Raw genomic sequence first — 7,257 nt, 5'->3', positions numbered from 1 at the left:
TATTGTATGAACCTTTCATCCCAAAAATAAATCCCACTTGATCATGATGTATGATCTTTTTAACCTGTTGCTGGATTTGGTCTGCTGATATTTTTTTGAGGATACTAGCATCTGCATTTAACAGAGATATTAGCTTATAATTTTCTTCCTATGTAGTGTATTTATCTAGTTTTGGAATTAGAATAAAATGAGCTTCAGAGTCTTCTCTCCTCTTAAATATTTTAGAATATTTTGAGAAGGCTAGGTGTTCTTTTTTGAATATTTGGAAATATTTGTCTCTGAAACATTCTGGTCCAGGACTTTTGTTTGCTGGAAGTTTGTTGATTACTGCTTTGATTTCGTTAGTTGTAATCAGTTTATTCAAATTTTATGATTCTTTATGATTCAGTTTTTGAAGATTGTAAGTTTCTACAAATGTATACACTTCATCCAGGTTGTCTAATTAATTGGCATATAGTTCTTTGTAATATTTTCTTAAAGTTCTTTGTATTTCCATGGTGTCACTTGTTATTTCTCCTCTCTCATTTCTGATTGTATTTATTTGTATCCCCTCACTTCTTTTTGTCTTAATGAGTCTGATTGAAGATTATTCGGTCTAGTTTATCCATTCAAAGAACCAACTTTTGGTTCATTGCTCTTTTACAAATTTTTTTAGTCTCTATGTGATTTATTTTTGCCTTCATTTTTATTATTTCCTCCCTCCTACTTACTGTGGGCTTCATTTATTGTTATATTTTTAGTTCTCTTATGTGTAGGGTTAGATTGTTTGAGATTTCGTTTTCTGTTTCTATAGGTAGGCTGCTAATGCTATGAATTTCTTTCTTAGGATTGCTCTCACTGTCTTGTACAGATTTGGGGTGCTTGTGTGTTCATGTTTATTGGTCTTAAGGTAACTATAGATTTCTCCCCTGATATAATTCTTAACCTGTTCATTGTTTAATAACATGTTGTTTAACCTCCATGTGTATTTCATGATGAGCCTTGTCAGGAACTGAGAAAGACCTAAACTAACATTTTATGTTAATTATCAATATATGTATACTGGTATGAAAAAACTTAAGTTAATTATGGATTTTAATTACTATATATTGAAATTCAGTTTAGACAATATGAAAATATACAGGGTAATACACTGAGATTACAATATCAACTTTAATATTAAAAGTATTAAAATACAACATGGGTATTTCCTTGCTCATAGCTATAGCTGGAGATTAATTCCTGCATGTGACCATGGTTACCAGGGTATAGAAAGCCAAGAAGAATTCTAAAAAATTCATTTAAAAGTCTCTTTTGAAGCTTTTATTCAGAATAAATGCATACGTATCTTGTCAAAAGGAGACTAATGAGTTTTGAAATATTGATTTAAACAAACCAGGCAGACTTTTAGGGGAGAGTGATGGCAAAATTTCATCTTACATATTCATTAAGCAAATAAATGCATTTTGATGGATAGAACTAGTGGCCTTTCATTAATAAAGTTAGGAAAATTATCCATTTCTCTTCAGAAAAGAATGAATTGGAACATTTTGGTAAGTTACTCTATCTCATACATATACCCTTTATTTGTAAAATAAATGCTTCCTTCCAAAAATTTATGTTTCTCTTTAAGAAGTATTAAAATGTGCCTTTTAAAGAGATTACTTGCTTCCAGTCCATCAATTATAATGACAGTAACACTTTACCCAATGGAAGAATAAACAAAATATCTCTCTAGATTTTTTTCTCTCCCAAAAGTGTATGGCCAGTTTTCTTACTTATGAAAAATTGTTTTGTACTCCTAAAGTTTACTCATGAGAAATAAAACATAAAAATGGATTTCATACTTGAAATTAGTCTAGACTCAGACAAAACATCTTTTAAACCCACTGCCTCCTTTTTTCTGGCATTAAAGGTTGCTGGTGATGTGGGGGTACATTGAACAGCCACTTTTATAATATCTTAGAAGTTGGGTAAAGGATGCATAAAGTTGTAATATATATACTAAGTGCAATTTATAAATCAAGGGAGATGTTAGTTATTCTTTTAGTATAAATATTGATAATAAAGGATATGTAAGCTATATATAAAAGAATTTTAGTTGAACCATCAGTAAGGTATTGACTTGTAATTGCAACTTCTTCCTCAATATAAGTCGGAATGAAAATTATATGAATGATAAATGATCAATTAGAATAATAATAATACTGGGTAAAAACTTCCATTTGGAATTATTATGGTAAGCTTTAGTTATTGTAAAATCTCACCTTCTTAAAATCCATTTTGGACTAATTCAAAGGAATAGTAACTAGTGAGTAATAAGGTATTGTCTATCAGGAAATAGTATATACATTTTGTGGGCACACTGTATATTAGCAACATTGAAATTTTAATACACTTTTTAAAAAGATTTTATTTACTTATTTACCTTTAGAGGGGAAGGAGAGAGGGAGAGAAACATCAATGTATGGTTGCCTTTTGTGCGTCCCCTGCTGGGAGTTGGCCTGCAGGGAACTGGCCTGCAACCCAGGCATGTGCCCTGACTGGGAATTGAACAGCGATCCTCTGGTTCACAGGCCTGTGCTCAATCCACTGAGCTACACCAGCCAGGGCTAAATTTTAATACACTTAAAAAAAGACCTGTATTTTGTGGTAATTTAAATAGTTTTCTGTATTTATAAGAATATATTTATTAGAATACAATGGTATTTACTTTTTATTGTTAGCTTAATGTTCAATAATATGATAATAGAATATTTAAAATTTTCTTAGTATATTTAAAATAAAATATTGTCTTATGCAAATACTTTTCTAAAATATATTTTACATTTGAATAACCATGCTTGTTCTATAAGTACTGCTTACAAAATTTTACAGACTTTTTTAATATGGTCTAGAGCTTACAGTTTAAGCATGTTATGAATCTTGATCATATTTGGTTTCATAAACTTGTAACTTGGCCATAAAATGACATGATTCAGCAAACTGATAATTTTTTAACATACCAGGAGAAAGATAATGGACGCCCTGAAAACTAGTTCAACAATAAGGCCTAGGAGAAAGGCTGAGAGTCCCTTAGTTCATGGAGAAAATGCTGTATGTTTGCACTGAATAGCGGTAGAGAAAGGCAGTTAATAGAGGGAATAGAGAAACATACTGGATGGACCATAACAACTGAGAAAAAGAAGGGTTCTTAAGATGGTATTTCTCCAGCAAAACAAAAATATGTTTCAGACTATGATCTCTAGGTTTCTGTGTAACAAAAGAAAGAAATCAACACACAGTTGAAAATGCCTACTGACCATCCAGTGGCTTCAACAGCTCAGCCATAATTATTTCGTTTTCTGTACACTGGTGAGAGCCTAGACGTAAGATAAGTTGAATGGGGTCAGCCTAGATCCCATAAGCAAAAGCAGGGGGTAATGTATGTCCTACCTAGAGATACAGATGTCGTTGGCATCAAAAGAGTGTATAATATTGAGTCAAGCTGGGCAGAGAATAGATGCATAATATTGGTAAAAACAGTAACAAAAAAGCCCAGTGAAATTTTAAGGAAATATAAATTGCTTTACACAGATATAAGGACCTGGAGAGCAAAACCACATTATTGACTAAATCAAACAGACAAATAAGAGAACAACTTCAGAATATCTAAGGATTTCAACTGTTTTTTAAAATTCCAGGACCCATGATGTTTGGACTTGTCAACTATGTTTGAAGAGCTAGGAAAGACATGGACAACACCAAAGTTCTTCAACTCCTCAGGCCTGAGGTCTTCATGTGTATTTGCAGAGAGCAGGATGAATAAAATTGGTCTGATCAAGATCGCATAAAGTATATAAAACGAAGTGGAGTCACTCATGTCAAACAAGATGGCTGCCACTCAGCCATAACATTTTGGTTCAAGAGGGAAACTAAGTCAGAGCAGACACATCTGGCAAGGAGATATGCCTACAATATTGGCACGAGTGACTAGAATAGCCATGTGTGCAGAACGGGACCACCCGTAGATAGGGTCCCGGGGCAATTCCACACTTGCCATCAAAGGTGCCAAGACACTTATCAAGAAACCCAGAGGGTGGAGCGCACCACTTTCAAGGCATAACTGCGGCAGGCTCCAGACCACTGCCGAGACAGCCAAGCTCCACACACTGGGGGGCTGCTCCACGCCCTGTTGATCTCCCTCGCCATCAGATGCCAGAGGCTCTGCCCTGCTGGACTGAGGACATCAGAGATCCTTTCTTACAAAATGCTGATGACCCTCTTGCCCACCATGCTGTCTCCTGGACCTGCAGACTAAGATTTTGGGACTCAGCTTTGTTATCCCCCATTGATTGCTGTGTGTGTGTGTGTGTGTGTGTGTGTGTGTGTGTTATATTTCTCTTAGATTGTTAGAGTATGAGTAGGATATGAATGTATATTGACACTCTACTTTGAGTGAACTGCATTCAATAAAAGTTGAGTGAATAGCACAGTTACTGTGTGTGACTCTTGTTTATTTCTTGATGCTGGGCTGCTCAGCAGACAGCTAGCCAAGCAGTTGCTGGGTAGACTTATAGTAAAGACTATATCACAAAGAATATATGCTTGTGACTTTTGATATAAGAATATTTTAAAATGAGAAACTTCTCCAGGCTTAGTGCTTTCTGAGTGAAGAAAGCACCATTCTTGTGCTTTCAAGTGTCAGTATGAATCCCAAAGCACTTTATGGCCCTCCTCAGTCTTCTCATTTAAGGTCCTAGAGATGAAACACTGACTGCTTGTATGGACAGAAGGTGAAGTCAGTTTCCATTGACAGCATCTGCTCTGACTCCTCCTGAGGGGCTCAGTGAGGGCTGAAAGGTTTAGGAAAATAATGAAGAATAATCCCAATGGTTGAGAAATAAGGCACATGGATGGAGGGTTTCAATTTGTTTGATTTTTCTTTTTAGTTCAATTCAGGCTTGATCAAGTAGATGGAAAGATTGTACTGACTATGGGAAGTATAAAAAAGAGGCACACATGACAAATAGCAGAACAAAGGTAGTCTGTAAAGAAAGCTGTGGGAGTTCTTAGTCTTTCATGTGTTCTGATAATTCACTGAAACATCCCTATGTTATTGATCTCTGGGTATACAGCAGTATATTTAGATGTGAAAACCCGAGATTCTTGGGGTTTTCGCTTCTAAGTGGGCCTTCCAAATGGGACTATCGATACTACACTAATGCCTTAAGCAAAAATTTCTTCTATTGACTTTCTGTACACACCAATGCATGTTCCCTGAGCTGGGCCAGGGGTGAGGCTGCAAGAACAGCACCTAGCTAGATCAGGGATTAGTGAGAGATCTACTAAGTACGTTTGAATGAAACTCCCATTCAGGAGATTATATATGAGTGCAATCATTACTCCTCAATCTGAGTTACATGAAAAATATCCTAAAAGGAGACATTCAAAACCTCTCAAGGAATGCCTTAAAGAATGCTCATACAATGTTAAAAACTGAGCTATAATGAGAGATAAAGTGACTACCTATTGATATAACCAATACATTTTACACTTTAAGGTCACATGATTGGAATAAACGGAACACAAATGTATACCCTTTTTAAGTCTCATAATTTATTCCTTCTGATTAAATTTAACATTAACGTCTACTATGTATAGTATTTTGAGAAGGTGGGTGTGAGCATGATATGCTGGTTTTTATCAGACAGCGTAACATATGCAAGCCTCTGCTGGTACATGGCCTGCACCGCCCTGTGATGACCCACTTAAAATCTGTGCATTACCATTCTTCAACACCTGTAAGACATCTGATGGCTCGTGCACACATTTTAATACCTTAATTATTTCATGGACTAACATCAGCCTGGATCTTTCCTACTCGCTCTATTCTGTGGGCAAGCAGTACATTTTTATCCAATGCATGGTAGTATGACTCGGCTAAACTTAACTGGTATACTACGTACTGAAACATCACATGGAGGTAGTGCACATAAATTGTTGACAAAATACAAGCAGGCTCTTCGTTCTTAAATTGGAAAAGGCAAACCAGAAAGGGAAAATCCATTTTGTGGTTATTTTACTCAATGACACAGGTGGAAAGCAATTACCAACAAGAGCTACATACTGCAAGTCAATGAGGTGCAGAGGTGTTCAGGTCAAGCCTGACTAGGACATGATAAGATGTAGGTAATCTCTGGGGATATGTTTAGATATATATATAAATAAAGTGTGATCATGAAATGTAGCAAAAGATTGGCAACTGAAGGACCATATATATGCCTTGTTATGAGTTGCTTAAGCCTTAGAGAAGTTAACTTTTAAGAACAGCAGCCAGGCACGTGGCGGTACATTTATCTGATTCCTGCTGTTGTGTAACCACTAGGACAAGCTCTTCCTACCCCCACAGCCCTGCATGCTCTTTGCTTTACCCCCAGCAAATCACTCTATTATCTTAATTTGGAAAATTGTTTATATTTCTGTAATAGCACCTCCCTGGACGGTGAGGTGATTGGGTCAAGAGGTGGCTGACGCAATTGAATTAATTAAAACTTCACTTTAAAGTGATTCTGTGTAATTTTTTTGCACTTAAATGACAAATAGATCCAAATGTCATAGCCTATAATGGAAAACAAAACTGTAAGTTCCTTCTGTTGAATCAAATTAAGAATAAGAATTTTATTTTTAAAAAACTATTTAAAAACTTCAATAGCAAAACTTACAATGATGAGACACAAATTATGTCAATAAAGCCTACTTTATCAACTTTAAAAGTGCTTTTATATTTTTTTAATTTAAAAAATAAGCAGATTTACAGAGAGTAAGCATCACTTCTGATTATTTCAGCTAGTATAAATAAATAAAAATAACAACTTTATATGTGTCCCATTTTTATTACTACATAGAGGAGGTAAAATTCTACCCCTACCCATCTTAGGTTTTCAGCTGGGCCTCTAAAACAAAAAGACAGATTAATAAAAGGAAAACGATTTATTATCGTGTGTAGTACACATCACAAGGGAGAAACCTAACTCCAAAGTAACTCAGATAGCAGCTTAGAATCCCAGTCTGAGGAGTGTCTTCAACAAAGAACAATGTATTCACAGAGAAATGACAGGTCAGAGAAAAGCAGTTCTAAGCTTCCAAGGTCAGCAAACCGAAGGAAGGTAGAGAGATGGGAAGAAACTGATGGAGTGAGGTTGGTGTGCAGATTCTGCCAGTGCCCTCTCTGGGCTGATAAGCATCTCACTCCCATTAAGGAAGAATGTATATCCTACCTTTAGGCATAAGAAGGAG

Source organism: Sturnira hondurensis, unplaced genomic scaffold (genome assembly GCF_014824575.4).
Source record: "Sturnira hondurensis isolate 20B ecotype Veracruz unplaced genomic scaffold, ASM1482457v3 Scaffold0015509, whole genome shotgun sequence".
Taxonomy (NCBI): Eukaryota; Metazoa; Chordata; class Mammalia; order Chiroptera; family Phyllostomidae; genus Sturnira; species Sturnira hondurensis.
Note: the sequence above shows the minus strand (reverse complement) of the source record.